The 16,910-nt window shown below is 35.3% G+C and overlaps 1 long non-coding RNA gene across 3 annotated transcripts in view; it reads right to left on the bottom strand.

The window, feature by feature from the left end:
• The window catches only part of LOC125697162 (uncharacterized), a 121,905-nt gene that overhangs the window by 80,615 nt on the left and 24,380 nt on the right, over positions 1 to 16,910 (bottom strand). The window contains exon 3 of one of the 3 annotated variants that reach the window (XR_007378713.1): positions 14,045 to 14,133. The exons of 1 other annotated variant lie outside the window; for it this stretch is intronic. This is a non-coding gene — a long non-coding RNA (uncharacterized LOC125697162). Of the gene's footprint in view, positions 1 to 3,823; positions 3,890 to 14,044; positions 14,134 to 16,910 lie in introns of those variants that run through there. One more of the 3 variants, XR_007378716.1, reaches the window with a different exon arrangement.

Consider the following 16,910-nt stretch of genomic DNA (forward strand, 5'->3'; position numbering starts at 1 on the left):
AAAACTTGAAGAAACAGTTGCACATACATAATGTAGTTTTATTGATTTCAGAGGAGATTTCCTATAAATAAAATTGGGCAGATAAGGCAGTAGGAAAGTAATTAAGACTTAGCAGAGAACGTAGAGAGCCAGTTAAGTCATAGTTCCTTAGAACCATAAAATCATAGAATCACAAGGTTGGAAACGACCTATAAGATCATCCAGTCCAACTGTCTCCTCATCACCACTGCCACCACTAGCACTAAAAATAAAAAATATTTATCAATACCCTTGCTGTGTGCAAAGCTAATACAGCCAAAGAGTTTGAAACTGGACTCTGTTGGCATATTTACAATTCTTTTCTTTATGCCTACCGATGGCATTAGAAGCCTTTACAGATTAGCTGCTTCACTTATACACTTCTAAGCAAGCAGTGAGATTAACTCCATCTGTGACTCACTGCCTGTATGAACTAATATTGTTTACTTCAGATTACTTTATAAAACATATTGGCTTTGCTTCAAATTCACAATTGCTTACAAAAGACTTGACAACTTGATCGTCTCATATTCAAGCGAGACCAACTTTTGAGGTTCACCTGTGAATCTAACCAGATTTTCAGACTGTAACCCTTGATGTTCAGAGATCTGGATAACTGGATTGCCTGCTTTAACTGAAGAGGCAAATAATTATACATTTTATTCTTTACATAGAAATAAACTTGTGTTTAGCATCGGCAGTATTGAGCCCAGTCAGTTTCACAGTTCACTACACTGCACTATATTAGTTTATGTAAAAGAATAACCCACAGAAGCTCCGGCTGGCAAGCCCAGTCTTCTCCTTAATATAAGTTGTTGCCATTGGTACTATATTTATGCCACATCTGGCCACATTCAGGTTAAAAACACTGGAATTATTGACAGAAGTACTAAAATACCTAATTATTTATTTTCAAAGATTTCAAGCTACTTCACAAGGTTCATTAGTCACATCCATGTAGCTGTGAAAAAGGTGTACATAATGACCTTCTTTATGCCTTTGGCATTAACTGATCTAAATTTAAGAGAATCATTTTTAATTGCTTTCCTGTCGTTCAAAAACCTGAACATAGAAAAGAAACTAAAAAAGAGAATATTAAGATTGTCCACCCACAATGAATCCATGTTTTTTCTGTTATGCTGTTACTGGAACAAACAAGAAATAAGAATGCTTTCCAAACTGAATTATTTACTATCACACAATGTCTTGAGAGCCCTATATATAGCATTTTCTCCCAGAAAGATTCCCTCTGGAGAACCAAGGCTACTGTAAGTATCCTATACAAAAATCCTGTTAGATATTTCATCAATTGCAATAGTCACGTATATTTAATTTCATCTCAGACAGAAGTCTGTTTGCATTTCTATCATACCATGATAACCATGGCTTACTTGTAACCACTTCATCTTTTTCTGCAGATGTCATAACCTACTTTAAGGAACAACACACAGGAATGAAATAGCATGGTAAGAATAGCCAAGATTCTCAGGCAAATGCCCTACTTTATTTAGTCTCAAAGCAGAAATTAAGATAAATTTTTATCACCTAACCTTCTTAATAGATGGATCAGGAGCAATTTAGCTCCAGAATAAGAGATTCTTAGCATGGCTAAATAATTACAACTCCTGAGGCTACTGTGATTAATCAAGGTGCAACCTTATTCATCACTTCCAATTCTTTCTCAGAATGTTAAGCAAATGATTCATTTGCTTATCAAGGGAGTTGAAAGTGATGGAAAAGTTTTTAGCTTTGCTCCCAGAAAGAATTAGGGCTCATCCACTGATTTGAGCAGGAAGCTACCCTTAAAAAACAACATTTTATACAAAATAGAGCCTTAGAGAAGGGATGTGAAATGAAAAAAAAACCTAGAATATTTTTAATATAATCACGTCATTCTTCACAAATCTAAGCTTCTAAATTCTCCACAAGCTTTCAAAGCATTTCAGCTTTTTTTCCCTTTTCAGTGTATTTGTCAGATGCCTTAGCAAACACAGGATAACATCTTTTTGAATGACGTGATCCTACATGATACACTGCATATTTTTCAGTTACAATCCCGGATTACATTCCCATAGCAAATAGCACGGTGATTCATTTCAGTGACAAGCAGTATGGTGGTGAAACTAGATTTCCATGACTGAGAAATACATACATGCATATATCAGGCACATCCACGGCCCCAAAAACATAGAAGTATTACAGATTTTTCTCCAAAAGTAAATTGTTTTTATCTCATAAATCATTTGCAACTTCATTGCAGAACAACTCAAGTGCAGTTCATGGAACTGTTTTCTCAAACAAGAGCAAAGGGAAAACTAAGTTCTTCTAAGAAAAATGAACCGATATAAAACTGAATTCCTCATACACTTCCATTTGCTTTCCATTAATCCAGTTTTAAATATCATAAAATAAAAATATGGAATTATCACATTGTTATATATCACAACAGTATCTATTCATACTGTCCACCTAGATTATAATTTCTTTGAGATACAAACTATACTGTTATAATTGCCTTTTATTTTTGCAAGTCTTTCTTTAATGTTTAGCAAATCATTGCAAGTTTTTTTTGTTTGTTTGTTTTTTTTACAGCAAGCAGCCATTTGCTCCCTAGAAAAGCCTCGTCCATGATGCACAAATTGCATTTCCAAAATGCACTAGAATGCTTAAGTCAGATTATCTTCAGATCCACAAAAGAAAAAACAACAGGTCATACCTGGGAGCAGAGCCAAAAAAAGCAATCTCAAACTTTTTGATTCAAGCAAACGACATCAAAACCAATAAGAGAATCTTAGGGATCTTAATTTCCTTACAAGAACTGCCTCGTTAATGTCTTCTGCTACCAATCTTTCTAAACGCATACCAGACCTTTTCCCTTTACAAACATGAAACAACGGGGAAGCCAATTTGCCCCTAGTAATTTGGCCCAAATATTCAATAGTTCAAGCAAAAATTACAGAAACACGAGCTATTTAAATATGGTTCATTTATGAACACGTAGGTTTCTGTCACTGACGTCAGTGGAGGTAAAATATCACTCCTGAAGTAGGTATTAAGATTTACAATGAAAAACTTGAGGTAAATGAGTTGCTTCATACAGGACCATCAAAACCAATTAGCCAAATCAAAACAGCATATGCATAATGCAAGTACAAATTTCAATAAGGAATAATTACATTACCTTAAATACATAATTGCACACTAATACTTCGTGCTTATACTCACTATTAAAGTTGATAAAATAAATTGTTTTGTGAAAGCTCCACTGCCCATTGTTAGCAATGGATAACCAAAACGTGTGACTATAGAACTGTGTTCTATTACAAATAATAAGGTAAACTCTGGAACCATTTGTATTATTTGCCTCCCACATAAAAGAAATTTTTAAAAATCCATTTTCATTATAGGCTTAAAGCTTATCATGTGATTCTAGAAGGATGTTCTTAACACTGGCAAAAGGAATCACAATTACAGGCCTTGTCCTAAAATAAACTATAAATCTTATGGTTAAATATATCATAATAATGCATGGCTGATATTGAATGATTTGCAATTATTCTTTTTCTCATTTTAAATTCTATATGTAATTCAACAAAATATAGATTCCAGCCAGGTTCAGCACAGTGTTACTTTTGAAATCTAATCTGGAACAGGCAAACAGACTTGGTAAAAATAAGTCTCCAAAATCAGTCATTCAGCCTGTATTCATTTTCATTCAAATCTTACACATTTTAGTTAACTGCACTTACTAGAAAAATTATCTTACCATACTTTTCCTGAAAGCTGCCTACATAAATGCCATTACCTGATTTTTCAGAAGTCAGTCTAGAATGATGCTGCTCTTGGTGTCTAACAGTATGTGCAGTCAGTATCCTGGCACCTCACTGCCTTTCTGAAATTCCTTCAACTTTACCTTCTCAACATCTCAGTATGGCTAAAATATACTATCCTCAAAGTGAAAAAGTCCACACCTAGAGAAAGCTAACTTACAAGAAAGCCTAGAATTGTGCCTGAGATTTCTGACACTATGCCATTATACTGTTAGACAAGTGAAGGTGAATCTTTTTCACACTGTGTGTTATATTCAACCTTCTGCACTCTTCAACTCTGTCACTTAAACATTTGGGCTTCAATCACATACATCTTTGAACATACTTATTCTTGTGCACATACCAATGAGCAGTCACTATGCTGGATTATTTTCCCCGTTCTATATGGTTTGTTGCCTCACACAGTTATAGCAGGCACACCTTAGGTAGCCATCTCTGCCTTTATTAAGTAAAGCCTTACAAAAATACTGAAATATTTATCGTGCTCTTCTGCAACCTTACCCTGCTTATTTCTTTTCTGAGTCAGAACTGTTCTGAAAGACTCAAAACTTCCAGTAATTCTAAAAACAGAAAATACAACTGAAAAACTGTTTCTCAGGGTTTGTCACATGAAAATGAATCTGAAAAATTAGATATGAAAAATTCAAAGCCACTCAAAAAAGTACCTAGAAAATCTGGTGTTTGGTTAGAGAGGCATTTTTGAGAACAACCATGCAATACATTTGTTATCTTGAGGCTGAGACCAGAAACTGCTTAGATAGCTTCCCTTAAGAATTTCTATTAACTTCGGGAAGGTATGGTCAGATACATACTACAATAACCTTGGTGGTTGCATACTATTCATAATTACTCTGTACACTAAGTAATATAATAATAAAAGTAATAAAATTATAATGAAAGTAATATACACACACTGATTACAGACTGATAATGACAACTCTGGGCAGATACTTCATCACCGCTGGTGACAGCAAAGATTACTTTTGACATGCAAACTGGACAGAACAGTGCAGTAGTTTAGTTCACATTTATATTACAGAGCACATTTTGCAAAATCTTAAGATCTTTTTTCCTGTTAATCACTGTCAGGACCCACTTTTCATAAATTAAAATAGTCCGGACTGACACAAGCTTTTATATAAGGTAGAATATTATTCCATTTACTCTTAGCATCAGGAATACTTAATAGCAGTTTGGGCTTTACATCTCTGGCACTGATAAATACTTCATACTAAGGCTGTTTCTAGATTCAGAGAAGACAAATACTACGCAGCGTTGAGATCAGTGATTATCTAAATAGAAGCATAAGATTGTAAGAGAAAACATATTGTGGAAGTATGTGACATTTCAGAAAGAAGCCATCCAGTAACAGATCAGAAGAAGAAAACTCCTTCACAACTTTCAGAAAGTATGAAACAGATGTTCCCACCACCTGCTCATGCTTCATCTGTTTTGTGAGCTGGAGAACATGGGCATTTTCAACATATATAATTCTGTCCTCTTAACTGAGATGAGGAATTGGAGAATTACTAAAACCAACAGAGAGAGAGAGACACATTGCTCCCAAGGATCATTTCCCTGCACTGTCTCTCCCTAATGTCTATGCATCCAAGGCATCAAAATGAACATATATAAGTCATTTGAATATAGTTGTGTCCAAAAGCACACAGGGATCTTTCCTTTCCAGCAAGACCTTCTGTTAATCAGAACACTCCCTGATTTCCCAATGTTTAGTTACATTCTGAATAAACAGAATTGTTTATTTAGAAATTACTTTGAAATTAATTAGAAATTACTTTGAGACAGTTAATGAAAGCCTTAGAGACTAAAGGGTTTCTTCTACTTACGCTATCCACACACAGCAAATGATCTGTACTGATTATTAGTATAAACTCAGTTGAGTAGAATACTATACTGACGTCATAATATAGCTATTCCTTTCTAGTGAAAAAAAAAAACAAAAAACTCTTACACCATAATTACTCTAACCTGTTGCAATTAATGAACTCTATCATTCCAAGAAAAAATATTAATATCATCAGTAATAAATTCTTAGGTCAAAGTCAGGAATCATTGAACAGTCAATGAAGGGTTTGGTTAACCCCAGACAAAAATGGCTACAGACGTATCTTAGATCTAGAGTTCTACTCTTCGAGCAAAAAATATCCATCCATACAGGGAGGCTAATCAAGTACAATTAGCCAAATACTGTGAATGCCTTTTTAAGATTTCCTAAGTCATTTTCCTACCCTGCTTGTAAAATATTTGTTTGCAAACGAGCCTGAAATGAATGATTTCTTAATAGTTTAATTACAGAAATTGACAGATGGTTATTACACTTTTGTTATATTGTCATCTGGTTGTATTACACTTTTTTCAAGTTAAATTCATGTAAGTTCACATTCTCTCCCTTCTTCTTACAATAATTTCTCTGTAACATGATTTCTCCCTATGCTAATAGCCATTCCATATGAGAAGCGTTGCTACTCATTGTCTAATCATCTAGAAGCACTTCTTGCATAGAGAGTAAAGGCTGATGGGCCAGAAAAAGGAAAGACACTAAGCTTGTTCTTAGTTTTCCTTTTGTTTGGGTTTATTTGGGCAGCCATAGCTATCTTACAGTTTGTGAGCACAAAGTCATAAATGAAATTTTAAAACAAAATTATTTTTCTCCAAGAACGATGGAAATCTTTCTACTGCCTTTATTAGAAACATGATTTTACTCTAAAAGGAAGCTAATAAATAAGTTACAATCTTGTACAGAAATATTTAAAATTCTACTAAAAAGTACAGCATATTTTTATGGAAGATATGGGTCCAAAGAATTCCATAGATGTTGCCCAAGTGACAAAGTAGACAGTATCCAAAACATGAGACAGGATCTAGCAGCCCCAAACAAATGAAAGCAACAAACCAGCTTTAACGGAGTGCAAAAGGCAAAGCTCAGAGCTGGTTTACTAAATTTATTACTAAATAATCACTAATAATAATGTATTTTACTTTTTATAAGTCAGTTGATAAATATTATAAAACACTTGCTTTAGTAACTACTAACTATAGAAAGTTATTGCTGAATCCATAAGAAAACTGATGCAGAGCCAGCCTCCAATACTGCGTCCTTTGCCAGAAGTCAAGAAATGTTTGACACTTAATAGCAATTTGCTCTTTTGAAACCAATACATTTGAACTTGTGCATGCTTCTAGGATGGTTTATCTATTTTGCAAGTGTAAGAGGCATTTATGACTCTTCAAAACACTAAAAATTCTGTCAAGGCTATTTGTGTTTCAGTCTAGATTACTGTATTTACATTTAAAATACAAGCTGAACAAACTGGTGATCAATAGCATCCCCCACATGTATGTATTTCATTCAGATTCACAAAAATCCTTTATTTATATATATATATATATATGTACATGCCTGAGAAGGTCATTAAGTACTGAAACTCATAATAGCAGTATAAAGAATGGAATTCTTTTCTCAAAGAGGACTTCCAGTGTTCAGGAAATTAAACGTTTCTCCTCGTAGACAGCAAAGCACATGAAGAAACTAACAAAAATTAATCTGTAGGCTTACGATTCTATGCTTTCTCAAAGTTCATTAAGAACTCAGGGTTCAATGAATGCCAAGTCATGAAATGATCTCAACTAATAAAGAAAAAAGTTATTCATTGAGCAGATTAACATAAAATTATTTCATTCTTTTCTGGTTAGTTCTCTGATCTTTTTGAAGGTGTGAGTCTTGGAAGTCATACATGAACACATTCAGGATTTACACTAGAGAGATTGCCACACTTCAGTCTCAAAAATGACAAAAAATAATAAAGGGTCAGATGATGAACAACGAATCAGGATAGGTCTATCTACTTAACAGAATTAACAGATTGAATTGCTCAGCTGTCTAGAACAAAGATAAAATAAGGTCTCAGTTCATCAGTTGGTAATTCAAGAACTCTACCACATAGCCGCAAAAATTTCCCAAGTTCCCATGAGAGTAAGGATAAAAATTATGTGAATTAAGATGGTCATTTTTGTGTAGGCGATGGGAAAAAAAGATCTCATATTATTTCTAGGTTGACAGATATTCTCCTTTGACTTGTAGTTAGTGACATTGAATCATCCAGAAATAAATCCATGTCATTTTATTTTCCCTTGAGCCCTAAGATTGAACACAAAAGAAATGACAGCACAGATATAGAAGTAAATGCTACTAAATTCAAGGAACAGCAAAAAGGGGTGAAAAAGAGAAAAGTAATTCTTACAGTCATACTAACAGTCTGTATTGCTGCATTCTGATCCTCAACCAGTATGCTTATGAAATCTACGCAACCCTCCTTTATTGACATTACACTAAAACTTAACTGAAGAACTGGCTTCTCAAAGACACCTTCATCTATGCAGCTTAGGAGACTGCGATGCACAAGAATTTGCATTCTTGGATTGCATCTAACTAGCAAATCCTGGAGCATTAAAACACCTGGGATATAGAGTCATGCTTTTCCAAGAGCAGTGTGGCAGAAAGAAATACAAGATACCCTTCAGTATAATGTTTGCAGTCCTGTTTCAACAACAGTGTATTCCAGATAACAAGCAGCACAAAAATATTGAAGACGTATATGCCACTGGCTTAAAAAAGCACTTCAAACACATAAGTACTTAGATATTTATGCTTTTTCCACTTTATTCCAATAACAAATTACAAGACAGATCTGGGATAAAAATAAAAGCAAATAAAAAAATAAACTTATTTTTTAGTTTTACGTATTCTGAAAAATCAAAATAACCTAAGATCACATTTTAGGGTAATTTCTTTCAGTGTTCACATACTCATGTGTTATCTATTCCATAATCCAGTACTACTCACAGTCAGAGATGGACAAGCTTTCTTATCTACAGATAGAGTCCCAAACAGTCAAGCAAGCCTTCATATCTCCTTTATGAAGAGCACAATCCTGGAATCAGGACTGAACTGTTACGAAATTATCTTTACTGGCATCAACTCATGAAATAATTCTATAGGTTATTCTCAAGTTTCTCTCCCTTTTTTTTTTGTGGTGTAAGTAATGGTTAAGTTCTTAAAAATAACACACAGAAACTGAGAAGCATAAAAAGCATAAAACTAGATCTTTTTTAGAACCTTTTTTTTTTTGTGCTACATTAACAACGTGATTTTATGCATGAGGCAATGGTCTAACACAGATCTGATTTACTGCAATAGAATTTGTTTTATTAGTAGCATTATTTTGACAGTTTTAAAATGCTTATATAAGTCAAAGTAAAATTAACAGGATGTAATCACTACCTCCAACACAGTAAATCTAAGTAAATCTATATTGCTGTTCTGCTCAGAATGGCAGAGGTCATTGCATACAAGTTCAGAAATTCTATTGGGTCACTGTATTGCTTTCTAGCTGCAAAAATCAGTTTAGAGCCTCTATGATCAAATGCAAAGGATAAGAAGAAAAGCCCTTCATGTTTACTCCACATTTACTCCATGTTTCTACGGCTGAAAGCCAGCAACAGCAAAGCAACTAAGAATTGCCAGGCTAAGTCTCCATTCATCTCACTCTTACCTAAGACCTAAAACTGTTTATTCATACAAGAGAACTGACAGGACCGTATCACATAAAACACTGACTTAGTAAAAGCTTCAAAATGCCACTTTTTTTTTTTCTTAAAAAAAAGAAAAACCCACAACACCCAAGGGTTTCTTAAGCAGAAGCATAGAAATTCACGCTACTGGTAAAACTTGGTGTTTTTGTTCTTGTTCTGTGGGAGGGGACGCATCTGCCTTAGGAAAGGCATCTAAGTCATTTCCAATAAAAGGAAATACAATCCAGAAGAGGCATGGTATTTATATGAAAAAAAAAAAAAAAAAAAAAAAAAAAAAAAACCATGTACACAACGTGGGGAAAATAAATGAGAACGACAGGTGGTAGATTTAAAACTGCTTTAACTTCTCTGTTCAATAGCCAAAGCAAACACCAACAACTGGAGGAAAGGTTCAATTAAGGAAAGCTAAGCTTAACCTCCTAGCAGTTATACTGCTTACTTTTGTAAGCAAAAGTGACACCAATCACAGGTTTAAAACACTAAATAAAGTCAAAGCAAAAAGGTTTAAAAAACAAAGTTAAAAGCTCTTCTGATCCATATCATTTGATAGTTGCTTTCAATGTCATGACTTGTATTGAAGCTGATATTCAGAGAGAACTGTAATCATTTAAGAGTTTAAGTGGTGACAGAAGATATCCTAAATTTATCAGGAAGCATAGGACCCATTTTTCTCCTTTATTATCTACATAAGAGTCTTTTGAAAGCTTAGGTGTTCAAGTTCTTCTCACATTTTACTTCTTGCTCACGTATAAGTTTGTTATGGCACAAGCTGAATCATATGCACTCGTATCATCACAGCCATCTTGATAGATATTTCAAAGTTTTCTCCAAAGCTGACTGTGCTTGTTTATGGAAAAGGCTTAAATTCCCACTCAATACTCATTTCCCACACCTATTACAAAGATTAGCTATATTTTAAATTGACCATTGAGAGAATATTTACTATTAGTAAGAAGCAATAACTGGTACCTAATACAGTCCTCCCATATACAGCATGTAGTAAATGCTTCCACAGTTAATTCAGTGCATTCCAGATATATACAGTTCCACAACAGAAAAATGGGGAAAATCAAGGTATTCTTGTTCTCAGCACACATTCATGATCCATTTAAGCCAGCTCACCACAACTGAAGTGTTGGCATACCATGTAAGACAGAGAGAAGCAGAAGCCATGCAGCAAATGAAAATTGAGAGAATACCCTAAACCGATAGCACTGAATGCTTTAAAATTAAAGACTCATACCCCGAGATTGTAGACTGTTGAAAAGTTGGGTTCTTTGATGCTTACAGCCTTCCTTTGTTCTATTTCTCTGTATTCTCTTTTAAGCTAGGACAAAATTAAAATCCTAAGCTAACTGAAGAGAAAAATAAAATAATTTTTCTTGACAAGTCGGTTTCACTAAGATTTCAAACACTCAGCTCACAAAGCTCTTTGTTTACAAAGCCAAAGAAAAAGAAAACAGCAACAACAACAAAAAAAAATCCACCACAACTGCTCTAGCTGACTGAAAATAAGAGCAACTGCGATCACAACAAATTTAAGACAGCCTGGCTAGGAGATCAGCATCTCACAGAACTGAATGACTTTGTTTCCCGGTACACAGCTGTTAACATCTCCTGCAGACACTACTACCTGCTATCAACAAAACAGAACACAGAATGAACAAATATAATGTACATGTTGGACATGGGTCATCCTTCACATGACGGTGCAGCAGGTACCAGAACATTAGCAGAAGCATTACAATAATCTTGGAGGATATTAAAAAAAAAAAAAAAAAAAAAAGCAAAGAAAATCTAATTCCCAAGAACATGATTTTGTCAAGGATCCTCTGCTTCCAATAGGCTCAGAAAAATCAAGGACCCAATTCTAAAAAATCATTAGAAATTAAAGAAAAATAGGAACCAATAATTAGATATACCAGTGTTCAATGCTTCTTAAAAGTGTAAGAACTGCAAAGTCTATGCAAATGCCTTAAAAGCATTTCTCTCCACAAGGTTTGCCTGCCAGGCTCCAGGCTGAGAGGCAGACAGTGCAGCTGCAGGCTGCCTCCCTTCCTTTGCTGATCTCAGAGAACATCCAGGCACTGCTGCGGCCCAGTGTCCTTCCTGTGGGAGCTGCTTTTAAGCTATCACTGACCACTTGGCCCCTGCACAAGCTACAACTCCTGCAGCACACCATGCTGATCCAGGCCTCCATCTGTGTTGACACCCAGCCTCTCCTGGTGACCTTGCCCAGCCATCCTGACTGACTGACCCAGGCTCCCCTCACCAGCCCTACTTTACATACCTCATTTGGGTGCTGCCAGCCTACTGCGCTTAGCTCTGAGCTCACCTTCTCTCTTGGAGCTGCCAACCCTGACTGCTTTCTTGCAGCCTAATCTGATGTTTTCTCTCAAGCAATCAAGAGAGAATGTAAGCGATAGAATGTGATTTATTAATGGTCTAATTACAACTCAAATAACTCTAAGCCAGCTAGCTTGAGAAAATAAAGCCAAGAGGAAGTATCGAATAAAACATTTTTAGGTCAATGTGACCTTTGGTGAGGGCAAGGAATTCGTTATGAAAATCAGACTTCATGGTCACACGAAATCAAAACGAACCTGGAAAAGAAGCAGTCACCATTGACATGAATGCTGACTTTACTAGGAATACTTCTGACCCATCTATAACGTAATATAACTCCCTGGAAATACATCTATGTGGACAAGTTTTCACTTAACTTTGATGGAACCAGAGAACAAACCAAAACAAGAATAAAGGGAATAGATTCTTTCTTACAGGTAGAAATGTCTATATACTTCCATGTGGAGATTAAAAATTCAAGGAAAGTGCTAGACTAATCCAGGCAGCTTTCATGGGGAATCAAAGAAGTGCTCCTTTGTTATTTCTAAGCATAAATTGTTCAAACTGATTCAACTCATAGAGCTTTCTCTACTTATTCTGTCTAGAGATAGGCCTGCAGACACAGCTTTGATTATCTTGTTTAAACCCTTTAGAATGCTCCCACTTAAGTCACTGCCACATGCGGTTCCAGCAGCTAGAAATGAGAAAGTAAGTTCCTGTGAGATCACAGCACGCTGAATCTCTGTTCCACCACCACCAAGTTGATTCCAACATTCTGCATTTCTTAACTGTTCTTTTTGTCAGAGTTGTAATCTCTTCTTACACATTATCATCTTTTCCACCATTACACGTTTCTTAGGGATGAATGATTTAACTTTAAGTATTAATAATCATTTAAAAAAAAAAAAAAAAAACTTAGTACTTATTCTGATACAAGCCTTCCATAAACAGCAATTCTTGGAATCAGCAAGTAGTAAGGAAACTTTTATTTACAATACTAAAGAATTTAACCTTCTAATGCCATTCCACACTAACCTCTTCTCTGACAAAAGTCTCCTCTTTCTTCTTCACAGAATAAATTACGCATACCTACAGCCAGAACTATTTGATGGAACTAAGAATTATCAGATAACTGAAGACCAGGGACTAGAAAGAACTGTTGTAAAATAAAAGTATTGAGATAGCTTTCTAAAAAAGCCACATTTCTGGAAAACTACACAGTAAGGTAGCAGGGCTAGTAGATACCAGCAGGAATCATAGAAAAAACAAAGCCACTAGAGCCACAGCTGCAACTTCTTCTTCCATTAGAATGAACTAGAACTCTAAAATGGCAGTCCTGAGCTTTTGCAGCACAGGTGAACATGATCACAGTAGCAGCTTTCTGAAGTAGACAACCACCTACACAGAGTTCCAACAGGACAAATCAGAGCTTAAGTAAAAAAATGCAACTATTCTGGGGTTATTCAGTTCTACTGTATAAATACAAAGAAAGAAAAAAAGTGTGGAAATTCTGAAAGGATCAGAGAACAGAATACAACATGAAAAAATAAAAATGCAAATGAAAGACAGGGAAAACAAGTTTCTGAAACAAACAAATTGAAAAAGCTAAGCATGCATGAAAATATTTCAATTACAGAGAATTCTGATGACTTCAATTCTAGCCTCTTAGCAGTAACAGCACCCATTGATTCAATTGCATATATTAAAAAGAACTCATCTTACACACTCAGACAAAATAAATTCCTGCAGCATCATTGACCTTGGATGAAATTATGAATAAACTGGTGATCAGTTTCAGTCCTCAGAGCTTCCACTGCTAAACACTTAAACCTGTATCCTATAACATAGGGGTGATCCACAATCAACGTCATTAACATCAAGTATTTAAATTAACTATCACAAGGGGAAATTAAAATACCTGCAGCTCTGGAAGTAATTGTTTCACATAAAACTTCTAAGCAATTCATGGAGTACATGTTTTTCTTCCCAATAAAGTATACTTTCCAAGTACATTCACTACTTGCAAATTCTTGAACTACAGTACAATACATTTAAAGCTACACACAGAAAGACATCAGCTCTGTAACAAGTAAAAGACACAGTGGATTTCAGTTGTGCAACAGCAAAGACAATTTAACTTGGATTCAGCAAGAAAAAAACAACAAGCAAAATCTCATTCTAAAACCAAGCTAGAAAGAACAATTACAAAGACAAAAAATAATATAACAACTACTTACCCTTCACCCAGTGCCTTCAGCAGTTAAGGGGAATGATTTGCAGATGAGGAGCAGGTTCACAACCTCTAATCAGCATCTCCTATTTATGACTAGTGGAGAAAGAACACTAGCCCAATTAAACTCTATTCTGACACAGGTGCATTCTATCCATCGTTAGGGCAACAGCTTGTTTTTGTTAACACAAAGAACCTGAGACCACACAGGTGGTCATCAGCACAGCTTCTCACAATTTAATCCTCATCATGGGCCTCCACTATTGAAAATGCTGGGTAACCATAAAGTAAAATAATATTAGAGCTCCAAAACTAGAGCAATATTGTGTTTACATGACTTTTTTAAGATATGCAATGTGCAAAAGGCCCACTAAACTGTACCATACATATTCCCACACAAACAAGAGAGAAATAGGGCTAGTCAAGTACTTCAAAGCCTAGCCCAATTTTTATTTGTCCAGAAATGAAAAAACACTGTGGTGAATTCTAAAAGAGAGGTTTGTATGTTGTTTTCTCCAAACAAAAAAAGAGGCAGAGAAATAGTAAATTTTTACCACATTTCTCAGGGTTTGTATGTATTCACATAAAAACTATGTGAATCTGTAAGCTGAATACTCAAAGGTTCATCTGCCTAAAAAGCAAGATAAATTTACTTTTTCTGAGCTCTTTCTCATCTCTTCAGTACTGTGCAGCTACACTCATCACGGCTGTATCCTCAAGAATTCTATGAGAAACATTGAATGTAATAGCACTAGTCTTATCATGGCCATGTACTTAGAAAAGCAAAGATGGGTGCACATTTGTCTTGAAAGGTTGGAGCTGAACTTAAAGTAACAACCTAAGAAATGCTTTTGACATTTCTTTCTTAAAAAGGAAAACTTTCTTTTTAACAGACGGTAGACAAAATCACATGCTTTAAGTTTTCCCAAAGGCTAATTTTGCTCATTTTTACTTCTGCAAAATCTGACAGTCTAGGGGAAATAATTTGTCAGGTTGTCATAACGTAAGCTGAATTCACTAAAAACACCCAATAAGTAAAACTTTTATACCAACATGTCAAACTGTGCTATTTCAGAATATTTCTATTTATATCAGCGCACATGCATAGAACTCTAGCTAGTGAAAAAAGCTTATTTTGTTGAGATAAGCATGCTTGAACAAAAGCTCTGCCATCCCTCACCAAGCATTTAGCTAATTTTATTCGTACCGTTTTTATAGGAACTAGTGATTTCAGTTCACAGATGTAGGTACTTTTCTTCCTTTTCTGCCTTGCTCACTCATTGTCCTCCTCCTCTGAAAGCATTTAGTGCTCTTAAGGTAATTTACTGGGGGGCATTTTCTAGTGATATGGAAGGCACATGACTTGGAAGGGCACTTCTAAGGTAGATGGAATTATAGAAGCTCTTATACTGCTCAAGCGTTGGGTTCAGGTGAAGTTCAGAAGGGTTCAGGAGCACACCACATTACCATGGAAAACTGTGAAGCTGTTATCCAATGTAAGGCTTAGTGTGTCATAGTACTTCCTCACCTTGTTGCCAGGCAGCCTCTTCCATTTCTTGTGGCCAGTTTTTTATCTGAGAAATGCACTTTCTCTTCCCCAAAGGAGGGGGGACCAGGGGAAGAACAGGGAGGGTCCTAAGCCAGAGGATACCTCTCTCTATCAAGCTTACTCATATGCCCTTTTTCACTCTTCTCAGAACTTTATTAACCAATTCATTACCTAAGTATATCTAATATGTTCAAAGCTGACTCTAATGCCTTCTAAGTGTTCAAATTTCTATATTTTGCTTTAAAATATGAATTTAATAATTATGAAATGTGTATATTTTTCTTACTTTTTTTTTTGTCACATCTGTACCACGCTTTGTAAATTCAAGTGATCTTGTTCGTTGCAAGCTTTCATCAAAAATGCATGTTAATCAGAAATTGTAATTGTACATCTTATATGTTAGTCCTTTGTCTTCTGTATTTCTTTTCCCTAATAAGTTGCACCTAAAAATATTTTTGAATTTCTCTGTTTTTAAGTTATGGAAGTGTAAAAATGAGAGATTCAGGTAAGAGAACTTAGAGAACTATTAATATACAAGGGCTGCTCCAAAAGTAATGCCTTCTGTTTGATGATGTTGGCAGTATGGCAGTAGAGCTCAAACCTTCCTACTAATATTCCAGTACATTTTTTGCCATCTGACAGAACAGTGCCTGACACGGAAGTACTTATGAACCAAAGGTGTGACACTGAATTCTTCCATGCAGCAAAAATGGCACCCGTTCACATTCATGGATACTTGCTGAATTTTGATGGAGACCAGAGGAGCACAGTGAGGCAGTGGGTGCTGCTGTTGTAATTCCCATGGAAATAAAAAGGAGGCTTCATTTTTTGAGCAATCTACCTATTTAATTTCTTCTCTTTAGAAACTAGCATACAGATGAAAAAATAGCTTACAGGCTATTTTGAAGTGGAACTGGTGATGTTTATAGACTTCAATAGACACAGATAGATGAAAGGTTGGGTATGGATGAAAAGGGGGAAGGGAAGGGAGGGAAAGGGAAAGCAAGGGAAAGGACTCATGAATTTCGTTCTTTCTCCATCCAAATTCGTAAAAGTAACAGAGGAACCTTATAAAAGCCATCAACACAATGTTAATTCTCAAATATTCATAGCTCCCACTTTTTGTGTCACAACAGAAGTACGCAAGGTCTTGTACTTTTGAGAGCAGAGATTGTAGTGTCAGGAAATCAATAGTCATTCTCTTATAATGCAATAGGCTCAACAAATAATAAAAGATATGCCTTATTAAGGCAAAACATCCACTGTGTGAAACCTTTTAAACTGTTTTAGAAGAATTATACAACCAAGAGATAATGATTTCAGG

This window comes from Lagopus muta, chromosome 8 (assembly GCF_023343835.1).
Source record: "Lagopus muta isolate bLagMut1 chromosome 8, bLagMut1 primary, whole genome shotgun sequence".
Taxonomy (NCBI): domain Eukaryota; kingdom Metazoa; phylum Chordata; class Aves; order Galliformes; family Phasianidae; genus Lagopus; species Lagopus muta.